This window comes from Ixodes scapularis, unplaced genomic scaffold, assembly GCF_016920785.2.
Source record: "Ixodes scapularis isolate PalLabHiFi unplaced genomic scaffold, ASM1692078v2 PGA_scaffold7__128_contigs__length_106722199, whole genome shotgun sequence".
Classification (NCBI taxonomy): domain Eukaryota; kingdom Metazoa; phylum Arthropoda; class Arachnida; order Ixodida; family Ixodidae; genus Ixodes; species Ixodes scapularis.
Window position 1 is genome coordinate 76888448 of NW_024609882.1, and position 13480 is coordinate 76901927.

General features: G+C 48.4%; 1 protein-coding gene across 4 annotated transcripts in view; it reads right to left on the reverse strand.

The window, feature by feature from the left end:
- The window catches only part of LOC115310162 (protein kinase C and casein kinase substrate in neurons protein 1), an 87655-nt gene that overhangs the window by 30286 nt on the left and 43889 nt on the right, over positions 1-13480 (reverse strand). For 2 of the 4 annotated variants that reach the window (XM_040498776.2, XM_040223254.2), the window contains exon 2: positions 6577-6635. The gene's annotated coding sequence lies outside the window, so the exon portion shown is untranslated. Of the gene's footprint in view, positions 1-2208; positions 2421-6576; positions 6636-13480 lie in introns of those variants that run through there. The other 2 variants (XM_040498777.2, XM_040223255.3) reach the window with 2 other exon arrangements.

Below are 13480 nucleotides of genomic sequence, written 5' to 3' on the forward strand. Positions count from 1 at the left end.
CTTGACACTTAAAGTACATCAGGTCTCATGCACTTTGTATTTTACTTGAAGTACCTTTTAAATGTTCTTTACCCAACACTGGCGCGCGCTATTTTCCCGTATGCTATTTTTCAAAAATTGCGCGCCTACGCCAAGGGTCTGTGCCGTCTGTGCGCCAGGGTTGCCAGGTTGGGCTATTAATAGCCAAATTGGGCTACTTTGTCATGCATTTGGCGTCGAAATTTGTCGGTTGGCTATATGGCTATTTTTTGGCTATTTCAAATGCTAACACGGCCCTTTTTTTTTTTTTTGCTTGGTTTAGAGTAGATGTACAAAAGACGTTTCCGCATGAACACAAAGCGACAGTCCACCCTTTCTGGATTCCCGCTTACAGGGATTTTCTGCCTGAAGATTCGTGGGCGTGATGTCAGAACCTATTAGCTCAAGTGAGCTACCGTGACCTAGATTCAGCTCCGACGACATCGCTTTTGCATTAATTGTCGCTTATTTTTTGCCTCCAAGTTCTTTGTGCTTCCTACTGGCGTCTCTTATTTCCTCGAGCTTCCAACCATCCCCCTACAGGACGCACCTCATCTGAGAAAAAATGATACTAAAGACAACTCAAGACATCCTGCAGTATTTTATGTCACCCGATAACGCTTGCTGTACCGGATTTAACAAAAGGAGGCTTTTCCACGAAACATGGAAGTTCCTTAAAGCAGAGTGAGCCACAACAAAAGACAACAGATTTGGGACAATGAATATTTCGACCAAAGCCAAGATCAATGGGCAGGAGCAGCCCTGTTTCCGTTGCTATCCGAGCTTGCCATCGCGCTCCCGACACTGCCCATGTCGAATGCCGCCGTGGAGAGAGTATTCAGCCACATCTCCCTCTCAAAATCAAGCCTAAGGAAGAACATGTCATTTCCAACTTTTCAAAACGTCCTTTATGTAAAGTTTGCTTTCCTGGGGAAGAACGAGTTCTGTAAGGGCATCAACCGCACTGAAGAAGTTTTTGCCCGTTTTAACACGAAAATCATGTATGAGGCCAGTAAGCTGGGCACGAGCGAGTGCTTCATAGCTATGTGACTGCAAAAACACGCGTGGAAAAGTTTTTGTACTTTTGTGTTTGAAATAAAATGTTCAATACATTTTAAGCTGTCGTAGATCTTGCAAGCTGCTCCTAAACCCTAGATATGCAGACGCAGTGTCTACGAATTGAGCTCGCACATTCGAGCGCACAATTTTTTGGGCTCTGCAGAATATGGCTACTTTTGGGCTACATAAATATCTTGCATTTGGCTACTTTTGGGCTACACCGTCTAGCTTTTGGCGGTTTGAGGTAGAAACTACCTGGCAACCCTGCTGTGCGCTCCTCGAAGGAGGATTCGTGATGAGAAGTTGGCTAAAGCAGAGACGTGCACAGTTGAAAAATGGCGGCCCCCAGGACCATGGCTCCGGCCGCTTGGGCGACGTCGGCAGCATCCTCGCGACTGCGATTTTGCACCCGGTTTGGAAGACCCAGCAAGGTGGGCAACGATCACCGGCAACTTGGTGCTTGCGTCGCGCAAACATTTCTGGGCGAAGGCACGGTGTGCGAAGGTCAGTACACGAGATTTCTCTTGCCGAGGCAACGCAGGCGGACACGACCAGTCGACCGCTCGTGTCTCATTCTCATGTTTAAACAAATCTAAAATGTCACTCTGGACCTTAAAACAATTTTTTTTCTCAAGTTACAGCATTACGTGTGTGAAATAGATATTGTGACTATCTTGGTGGCGTTGCAAGCGCGAGATGCTTGGGCTTTTGCGTCGCGGCGGAGAAACGCTACCAACGCTACTCTAAAACTCTTGCGTAGCGTGCGCTAACGCAAGCGCTAAATTTAGCGCTATCGTGCGCTAAAACTGCGCACGTCACATTCTAAAACTTTAGCATACAGCGCAGCCCACGCCGACCCCGACCGCAAAGACCGGATTTGAACACCGACAACAAGCCCTGGAAATCAAGACATCCCGGCTGGGAACCGCATGATCCCTTAGAACGGAAGCAAGCTGCCAAAAACACAAGCGAAGCAACTGCAGCAGCGCTACGGAAGCAGCCGAAATGGCGACTCTGCGGTACGACGCCCTCCCGACGTGTCACCGATGACGCACATCACCACCGACCGCACGAGCAATCCCTACAAGACTGTGCCAAACACTGCCGGCCGTTTCGAAGAAACTGTCTCACCTACAAATGGCCGGCCTCGGGAAATAATCTTCGCTGACACGCACGTAGACGACACCGAGATCCGATCGGGCAAACGGGGCTGACCGACCGCGCACACTCCTGTTGTCTTCACCGAGGGACTTCGTCGAGCAAACCGCTGCCGCGCCAGTGGGGCCGGATCCTCCAGCAAGCTCCGTCGGGGCTTATCGGCCAGTGCTGCGCCCATCGGCCTAGAATCGGGCTGATAGCGACGCGTCCTGGTTATCGGGAAGAGCGCGGTTGGATCGCAATAGATAAGGTCTCCAGGAACGCCACCGCTCAGATAACGTCTCCGCAAGAATACTGGAACGCTGGAAGCCGGAGGAATTTCCGATAGACCGTTCCTTGACCGCTAGCGATGTCCACCTTGTCCTCTCGCCCCGAGTCGAAGGCTATCGTGAGGAATGGTCACGTCGAATTCGAGGACGACGTCAGTCTACCTTATCCAAGGGGGAGTCGACGTGCATCGATTCGCCTGTTGGGCTGCACGGTCGAGTTCCAGGCACATTCGTCGGAACTATTGGGGAGATGGGGGGAGAGGCGACGGTGGTGGGACAGGGGAAAGCCCCCCTCGTTTACATAAAATATTTGAAATGTCTGACCACGCTTAAAGGGGCAGTGCAACGGTTTTAAAGTTGAAAAATTGCTAGTTTGCATTTTTCATTTTGTTTGTACAAGCCCAAGTGACCAAAAACGCGTCGCATTTCCCCGAAACTCCTGCGTAATCGCAAGGCAAAAAACGAATTATTTGCCGATCTGCAGCCGCCGGTGGCGGCTACGGGAACTAAAATGACGGCGTCTCTGGGGGTACGCGGAAGTCAACAAACCCTGTCCCCCTCCGCCGCTACACTCGCCGTCAGCCCCGTGGCGAACCGTACTTTGTGTCCATCGCTCGCCGCGACCTTCGACGAGGCTAATCCTTCGAAAGTCGACAATCGCGGAGGAAGCGGCTGGGGTCTCAAGAGAGGGCCCAAGGGGAAACCACGTGAACCCCCAGAGTACGTCACTCGAAAGTCGGCGTGGAGAGTTGACAGGCACTTCGAGCTTCGATTTGTTACATTTTTTTTAAATAAGAACTAGCTATCGCCAGAAAATGCGGTTTACGGTTTTTCGTTCCATAGGTGACGCAGATTAATTTCCGCAGTTAATTGGCCAAAGTCTGATAATCGTTGCACTGCCCCTTTAATGCTCTCATGAAACAAAAACACGAAAGAGGAACAGGGAAAAGCACTCTCGCCTTTAGTTTTAAAAACGTTAATTTTGAACGCGGGAATTAATTCAGCATTCAGATCGCCGCCTGAACTTTTGCACCCAAAATAAAAGTCGTCTCTAATGCAAAGAGAAAGGCTGTCCTTCGTGTTTCTTGTTCTTTCAAGCCTAAGTACAAATGATCATTTTGACGCATAGAAAGAAGCCGACGGAAATCGTTGAGTGTTCCACTAGGAGCACCGAACCTCCCGTAAGTTCATACAAGGATCGCAAAAATCGGGCAGTATACCCTCTATCGTGCTAACCGCAGAACGAGAGCTTTGCTAGTGTCGATTCCCCGCAGTAGTGCGAAAAGGGATGCGCATTCATCGTAGCTGACTAACCCGCCTGTGCTACGACCGACCACCGCCGTGGACGATACACGCTGCAAGGGCTACGGAAGCGGAGCGCAGGCTGAGTGACACGGCATATACTTTCATCAAGAAGCTGCAGAACTTGAGACGTCGGAAGGGTTTGGCGGCTTTTGGACGCGCCTCCGACTGGTGTTTATCGCGTCCAAAACTGTGGTCCCTCGGTTTCCGCCCAATGACGTCACAGAAATGTAATGCCATACGACACCTCAGTTGTGCAACTCCCGTCTTCGCCTGCCCGACCGGCTCTTTCCGATCTGTTAGGATACCTGGCTCTCACCCAGGAGGCCCGGCTGCGATTCCCAGTGTAGGAACAAGTTTTTTTTTTTTAATTTTTTTTAATTTATTTGTTGATAGATTTAAGTAAATTTCGAATAATTATAAGCACGCAGAGTAAAGCTATAATGTTGAGCCCGAAGCTATCTGCTTATGTCCGTTTATTAATGCACTCTGACGGGACTGCACCTTCAACCGTTTTTCTTCGCCCCTCCGTCTGACGTCACGTTTCTAGTGTGGCCAGTAGAGCCTACGATAGTAAATTATGAGGCAAATCAATCACTGTCGAAACAAGGGCCACAGCGTGTGGATGCGGAGAGCGCACCAGCATTCAAAACCACCCCAGCGAGTTCGACTGACTGTCCAAAGAAATCTGATGTTAAGTGCCACAAAAAAAAAAAAAAAAAAAAAAAAAAAAAATCATATATGAAAACAGTTTATTCAAATTGGCGTTTAATGAAAGGAAACAGTTAACGAGAACTTGCTGCTTGGATATTTACTTAGCATGCTGTTTACACAAACAGGCCCGTGTTTGCCCCAAACCAGGTGTGGCCACAGCGCTCGCGCGCAGAGGCCTGCAGATTCGCGTGAAGCGTCTGAGCAGGCGCAGTTCCGAGCGCAGCGCCCCCGCGATGCGGCCGCTGCCTATTAACGAGGTCCTTCCTTTAGTCCTGATCACGTGAACGGACAGCGGGACGTTTCATAATTATACATCCCAGCGTCGCTTGGAGGAAGCGACGCTGACCCCATAATGAAGCCGTCTCTCTCGTCGCAAACGAATAAAAAGTAGAAACCAAAAATGAAAAGAATTAATATGTGCGAACCAGACACTCCGTTTCACCTTACGTTGGACCACAGCGGGCCGTGTATACAATGCCATTTCCAGCCATTACGCTGCGAAAAGGCGCCACGCATATCGCCGTGACCCTCGGGCTGCGTTCGGTCCACTCCGATGACCGCGGTTCCATCGACTATCAACAAAGACGGAAGTTTTAGCTGACACGGTAGCAACGGCCGCAATGGACTCATCGTTAGCTCGCACGAGAAGTTCTGCGACGTTTCTTTCCGAGTTAACTTCGATCGATCGCGTGTCGTGTCAGCGGACTGTCTTCGGCAGTCTAGACACGACCACCACAGACGCTCGCCAGCAGCGGCGCTTCGAGAGCTAGTCTGGCCACCGTGGACGGAACACGCTTCGTTTGGGCGCCAGTCTAGAAACCGTGGGTGCGCCTCGGCAAAAAATGGCGGCGCCTAGAGCAAGTTCGTCTGGTTCTTTTGCAGGGGTGTGGTGACGTCAAAGCAGCGAGCTCTGATCGACTGTGATTGAAGGATACTGGGTAGACCTCAAGGCAGCTTTCTTCGAGTTCTCCTCGCTATCCTTCAATAAAAGCAAATCATAGTTCGGCGTTCTGACGTCACCATAAGCCATGCAAAAAGAAGCAGACGAACTTGCGCCCCGCATACACAAAACTGCGCACGCGCAATACCGACAGCAGCGCCACCGTAGGGGCATGACGTCAGTTGAGCGTTTGCGTTTGCCATTACCAAATATAACAATCGCGCGCAGAAAAAAAAAAAAAAAAAAAGAAGGCGGAGTATTACGGGCATTTACCGCGCGCCTGGTTTAGCCGCGGGACAGCAAACGCGCGAAGACGACCGAGCGCCGTGACGAGGCACTTTTGCCACCGCTTGATTGGTTGCGATCCGGCGAACCAGGAAGGAAGGCTAGAAGACGGGAGAAGGTTGCAGCTTCCGCGGCGCCCAAGCAGCTCGGGAGAACCGGTTTTCAAAATAAAAAGAAGGAAGAGCTACCGGGTGATGGATTAAAATAATGAGCGTAAATTGTCGTGCGCGTACGTGTTTGGACGACGGGCCGTTAGTCAGCCCTAATGGGTGCCTGGTGTCTCAGCTGTATAGACGAGCAATAGAGCCGTTGCAGTGCCAGCCTGGCTCTTCAATGTGCACCACGCAGTAGTGATTTACACGACCGCACGCCGGGACGATGCTCATCCAGATGGAAACGGGCAGGGGTGAGGGTTCGAGCTATGTGCCTGAACTCTAGATGCTATAAGTGTAGACAGAACACAAAAAGGACCGTGGGGGGGCATACAGATGTCTCGAAATGCCGTATTCTTGAGATTAGCAACACCGTAATCACGAGCCATCTATCTGAAATCTAGTCAAAAGCTGAAACAAATTACTCACCCAAAGAACAGAAACATGTGACACTTCATTCTAACAAATCACCAGACTGCGTTAATAAAAAAGAAAAAAAAAATCGTTTTTGGAGTAGTTTCCCAACCCCGGGCCGGAGAGCTCTGCAACGGAGTGTCCGGCAGTTAATCTGCCTTTTCTAAACGTCGGCTCTGAATTCTGTCCTTCGGCGGCTACCATGCCGGCCCATTGCGTGACCGCTGTGCACCGGTCTCAATCGGTCCAAGAGGCGTACACTTACCGCGCAGGCCAGCCGGTGCGGTGCCATTCGGTCCGCAGCGCATCGCAGGTCACGCCAATCTGGACACAAAGGAGAAAGGCTTCATTAAGAGGGACAGCGAAGACCGGACAGCTGTTGTAATTATCCAGACGAAAAGAAGGTCCCACGAATTTCGGCCGTTTCGGAACAACCAACAGCAAAACATTTCTTTTTTTTTCATTTCATCTTCACTTTTTCTAGGATACCTCCCGTGTCGCGCATTATATATATCTATACGGGGTGTCAATTTTATTTCAAACATATTTATATATAAAAAAGTGAAAAATGCACTAATACGGTCTGTGCAGATGAGCTATGCATACAGCAGGGGCAACGTTGGCCAGGGGGACAATACCGGGGGCTAATTGTCACGGTAGGCCCCATTATTATGTCCCCCTGGCCACATATCTCACCTGCACAGAGCGCATTAGTGTAGTTTTTAAACTACGCTAATAATAAAATTAAGAAATATTAGAATAAATCTGTTAGAATTAAAATCAAGCGCGAAGAACAACTCGTTGCGGCAAAACGAACGCGCCTAAACTTTCGTCCGCTTTTTTTTCTGTTCACGGTCTCTTTCCGAAGAGAAACTTGGGGGCGCAAACGAGCTGGTGAAGGTTAAAGGCAACAGAGTCACCCCGAGACTACTGAGAACCAGTGAGTTTAGTGAGAACCAGGGACCACACGACGCACAAGTGTCTTTCTCGTTCTTCCTCTCCGCACCGCCGACGTCAACCATTTGCCGCGTTGTGCTCTCTCGTCTTTACCCCAGGCTTAAACGTCCCTAAAACTCCCGAAAAAAGAGAACTTCACGTCAATAAGTATAGACCTTTTCCACAATTGGACGCCGCCATCTTGAATTGCCGTCACTTCCAGTATGGGCGAAAACATTGTTTTGCCGCCGCCACGCCAACAGACGACATTTAGGATATAAGCCTAACCGTCACACATTCTCGTTTTAACTCCCCTCTATTTTTTTTTATTTTTTTTGCCACTTACAGGTTGAAACGTTTTATTATTTTGTCGTCGCCCATACTGGAGGTGACGACAATACAAGAAGGCGGCGTCCCTGTGGAAAATGTCTATAATCGCACTTCACGCTCAAAACACAAGACACTATACCCCGAATTAGCACAAGCTCAAAACCTATGTAGTCTTTTTTTTTTTTTTTTTCCTAAAGATTTGTTAAAATTAGAAGTACGAAGCGAAAGGTGTACCGAGATGAGACCCGAATTCGGCAGGTTAACACTTAGTAGTAATGTGGAGAGTTGAGCTGGTTGGCAAGACGACATCATATTAAAAACAGCGCACAAAGCAGCGAGGAAAAGAACGCAGAGCGCTCACTCCCAACTGGTTTATCGTGACAAGAAGAGGAGGACGAAGCATCAGAAATAAATCACACGCCTCGTCTTTCTCTTTATATCACGACATATCAGTTGGAAAGCAGCCCCTCTGTATTCTCTTCCGTTCCTCACTGCTTGTGCGCTTTTTTTTTTTTTTTTCAAATATGAAGTATATAATAATCAATCAATCAATGTTTATTATAGTGCCCAGGAACAACCTTGCGGTCTTGGTACTGGCGCACTGGATTCTATTTCGCGACTCTAATAATAATAATAAATAATAATAATAATAATCTGTATTGGCCCAGGAGAGGCAATAGCATTCAATATCGAAGGCTGCACTCAGTTCCCCCGTCAGCCTGACAGAGCCTACCGGACGCCCTCGCTGCGCGTGAGAAGAGACTGGAGCCTGATCACGTGGAGAAACGCACGACTGGCCAAACGAGCACGCAGCTTGAACCCTACCGGCAGTGAGCGCCGAAGAACGGAATCAAACGTATACACGAACCAAATGCATATTCGCGCTAATGTGTTCGCGGTAACAGTCCCCCGCGCAGTGCCACGTCGACTGCAACACACCATCTACCCCCACCAAAAGTTCTCCCCAATATACGCTCGCAACTTTACTCGCGGAACATTTTTTTGCCCAGTCTGTTTTTGTTTACGAGCTTGTAATGAACCAACGCAGCTCCGAAGGGTTCGAAAGAGACGCCGACACGGCATCACCACACAGACCGCCGAGCGAACCCGCGTACCACTTCCAACGCATCGCGAAGTCCCCTTCTCTCCGTTTCGCATTTCGGCCGCCAGGCCGCGGCAGCTTCCGTCGCACACTCGGATAGGCGGTAGTACCTCCCAAGCCCCTCTCTCTCCTTCGCGTCTCTTCCGCTGGGTGGCGCGCGCCTCCTTCGGAGTTGAGTAAAGAGCCCGTATTTAAGGAAGGGAGCAACTGGAACCGAGCCACTGGCTCAGCAACGCTTCCTTTGATTTCCTTACTCTCAAAACTCTGACTGACTGGAACCATGGAGAGCTTTCGCGCTCCTCCTGCGCAGATGGGTCGCAAGTGCGCATGCGTTGCCTCGTTGCGTGGCGATCGCTCGCAGTCGATCGACGCTTTCGTCACCTCCTCGCAGCTCTCGTTGCCAATCGCCGTCCATAGACCAGGTGAACGCGATCGACCAGTTTGGGAACACTCTGTAAACTGGGCACACCAGAGTTGCGTCGTATATACAGTCGAAGTGTCCGTGCACCGACCGCTCATTTGCGGCCGCCGCCGCCGGGACGTACACGACCACCCGCATCACGCCTACCGGAGCAAAACAAAAAAAGTCTGCAAAAAGAAGAAAACAAAAAGTTGGACGAATTTTTCCGTGCGGCAGCCGACTCGCGAGATTAACGTTGCGGTGAGCCCTTCACTGATTCGCACTATACTTGGGGCGCGGATCCGAGCATAGTTCGCAGCATAATGTCAGTACAGTGCAGATATCCCAGTCAAATTATCGGTGTAATCTGTGGAGCCGAGTATAATTCTAACGTGCTAGTAGGGAATCCCGGTATCATTTCGAATATAATATGTAAATACCGGAGTAATTCCCAGTATAATAGTAAATAGAGGGATAATTCCCAGTCTATGTAAATAACAATATAATTTCCAGTATGTTTAAATACCGGGATATTTCTAAGTATATGTAAATTTCAAGCATATGTAAATCCCGAGAGGGTTCTATTTACATACTCAATCAGATAATTCCAAGTATAATATACGAATCAAAATAATTCCAAGTATAATACAAATAAGCATAATTCCAAGTATGATATAAATCAACATAATCCTAAGTACATGTAAATCCCAGGGTTATCTCAGTAGAGTATGTGAGTCCGAGGGTAATTTCCAGTATATATAAATCCCAGGGTAATTCAGAGTATATGTAAATCCCAGGATATTTCCCAGTATATGTAAATCCAGGCACGTAGCCAGGGGGGGGGGGGGGGGAAGCATGAGGCCCCCCCCATCCCCCCCTGCTCCCCAATATCTTACATTTTGCTGGGACCTCCTCTCGCCCTCCCCCTCATACAGTATTTTGCCATGGGTCGGTGCAGTCGGTGGCGCCGTTCCACCCTCTTCATATCCACAACCCAGCACGCGCCCGTCCGTCGCTTCACAAAACAAGCAGGAGCCATACGCACAAGCGCTGATAATGAAATGCGATACCGCCCAGAAGCTCCTTTCTTTTTTTGGAACTCGCGACAAGCGATGTTTTCCAAGACGACACGAACGCATCGTAAATCGATGCGTTCGTTTATCGAGCGGGCTTCGTGCGCTTCCAAAGAGTTTTCAGAACTCCGCGTTTCATATTCCAAAAGAGCTCGTTCCCAGCAAAAGACCCGACGATCATAAAGGTCCCTTTAGCCAAAGAACCTTCATGGTCGGCGGCCAATCAGTTCGCGATTCTCCGCGCGTGGCATGTGCTCGCGACCCGATAGCGCCGACTGATTCGTCGATTGCAAAGGGACATACGTAAAAAGTACCGATACGCTGACCGTGTGAATGGGGATTATTCATTTATCTTATAACGCGATACGAAAAGGATGACTCGTCTAGTTCAACAAGGTGTTTCCGATCAGCTGGCGTAGAACATCCGAGGAACAAACTCCTGGAAACAGAATAGACCTTTCCGGAAAATGCCACAAGGCCTCACGTCGACCCCAGATTGCACTGCGTGGTGCGGGCAATGCTGGGATAGTGGAAACGGCGCAATTCCTTCTCGCTTACCACTGCAAGTTCAGTACATAAAGGATATCACCACAAGGCCGATACGTACCCTGTTTTGTTATAAGCCGGCTTTCTTCGATCGCAGATCGCAAAATGCTAAACAAACGTGAACCGCTCCTACCGTATAGTACGCCGAAAAGACGACGGGAGGCGCTGCGTATTTCAGGAGTGGTCTATTGGCCAAGACGCCGAAGCGCCGAGGTCGCCATTTTCTTCGAGCGAGGCAACTCGATTCCGCGCAGCATGAATTGTACCGCATATGTATTGAACAACAGTTATCGATCGTCCTATACCCCATTATAGCACACGCACGTTTCGGTTTCACAACGGCCAAACGCAGCCGATCCTATTCCTGGCCACATACTTCGGTAACTACTATAGATACACGCCGCAGGGCGCGGGAACACGCACGCGAACCGTGCGACCGTTCCTGGGACTTACTCCATTCACCCCTAATCTGACAGTGCAGTGAGAGAGACGCGTTCGCTGGACCAATAAGGCGCCTCCCTTTCCTCACGTGACCCCATGTTCAGGCGGCAAATGATAGACGTATATGGTTGGTCCAACAACGCAGGTAGCTTCTAGCGCGCTGTCAGCTTAGGGTTGCACGGAGTTTAGGAAGCACGCGAGAGAAACCGGCCAGCAGTCTCTTCCTGACGTGGAACGAAAGAGTATAATTAGTTGAGCGTATCGAGTACACATTACAAATAGTTACGTCACTAAGGGTGTCAGAACGGTGTTCCAGAGACTTCTACACCCATGGATAAACCCTTTTAACAACGCTACTTCGAGTAATACAGCTTTTATAACTGCAAAGCAGAGCGTTGTTGAGTGGAACACTTAACAGCACCCTTGTGGAACCCACCAAGGAACACATTTTCTGAAGGGAGTAAAAAAAAAGGGGGGGGGGGGGGGTGTTGCAACGCCCGTGGGGTGTTCGCCCTGGGCAAGCTCAGTCACACCTTTATTGTATGGGAACATGTGTAATGTGTAAATAACCCGTTAAAAAAAATCCGCAAAGCGTGACACGCGCAGTTTACAAGTTTAGAGTTCTTCCTCATGATATGGAAAACAAAATGAAGATTTCGGCCACAACATTAGGTATTGCCAGCTGCCCCATCACCATTCATTATATTTAAATTGGCCAGATAATACACATCACTGAACACAAGTTAGTCGTCCCAATTATTATTATTACAATATAGACCAACACGCGGCCCTGACGTCACGCAGCTGCGGTGGCGCTGTTGACGGTACTGCCCATGCGCAGACGCTTCAGCTCACGCGAACCTGGTTTCTGCGCATGCGCAGTGCCCACACCAGGTGTGGGCAAACGCCGGCTTGTTTGTAAACAGCGTGTCGGTCTATAGGATATTCAGTGCCTCGTGTTGTAAATCGTGGTCAACTTGATGTTATTTATTTTGGTCTATCGAAGGCGCACGAATACTTAGTTTATTCTCAATCCTCGTCATGGCTGTCCCTAGTATGGAATTCGCTCAGTGTATCTGATAAAGCCCACATAGAATATATCCGGCGACGGTTTGTTCGTATAGTCCATGACAAATTTTGGCCGAATGAACTTTTATAATTATAAACGCCTACTGGACAATCTAGGCCTCCACTAAATCCGTTGGCAGGCTGTCACGTGATGCTGCCTTTCTATAAAATATAAAATAATTTAATTCGCACATTGAACCTGCTCGTTCAAAGAGGAGTGCTCTTACATTTTATCCTCACGATAAATATATCTTATCAGCTATAACCGGAATTCAGTCATGGGTAAATGATTTTGAGCATGACTCCGAGATTTTTTGCAATTATAATTTTCTGAGGCAGCTGAATGATATGCTTACTTTCTTAGTAGAGCGTTTTTCGTTTGCTTGCGTCTGTTTTATATACCATTTTACTGGTTACAAACATAAACCGCCACTTGCGTCCCAAACGACTTCCGGTCGCTCCGTCCTTGCGAGGTTGCTATGTCACCAGTGCTAGAAGGCATAAATGCTACACGGACAGCAAATTTGGATATTTAACGAGGGCCCTCGACTGTACGATTTAACGTCTTGGAGGAAACAAGTTGGTTTACAAGTATATATTCGAAACATTCGAACAGATCTCGAACTCCTTGATTCTTTTGGCGTTCCCTCGGAGAATTGCGTGGCTAAATGTTTCATCGCGACGTTTCAAGCAGCGGTGTTAAGGTAAGCTTTGTCCATTTTGATGAACCGGACGTTCGCTGGGGGTGTGAAAGACTGGAGCACCGCCTAGTGGCGTTTGCAAAAAATATATGAAAGTGCACGTTATTTATTTCCGCACGTTTTACATTTCATTCCGTTGCACCGCATTACAGACAATTGTCTATGGGCACAGATGTAAAGACACAATGATGAGGATAACAGCGACAACATATTTTGACGACGGGCAAAACACCTCTAATGGAAATGCCCAAGCTAAGGAGAACATTTAAAAATTAATTCGTGTATTTTAAGTAATCAATTCGTTATTTATAACTTTACATTCCTGACGTGACGTCCGCCGTGATCATTAACGTTTTCCCGAAAAAACAATTTTCTTATTTGAAGCTTTTTTTTCTTTTTTTTTTTTTTTTAAATCTTTAGTCGGTGGTGAGAGTAGTTTTAACGGCATTATTTCTACAGAACTCCGATCCATGCGACGGAAAGGGCGGAGAAAAGAGCGGAAAATTTCCCTAAAATAATGCTTCGCGTTTCTCGACTTACGCCATCAGCGAGCTAATTTAAGCCTAATTATC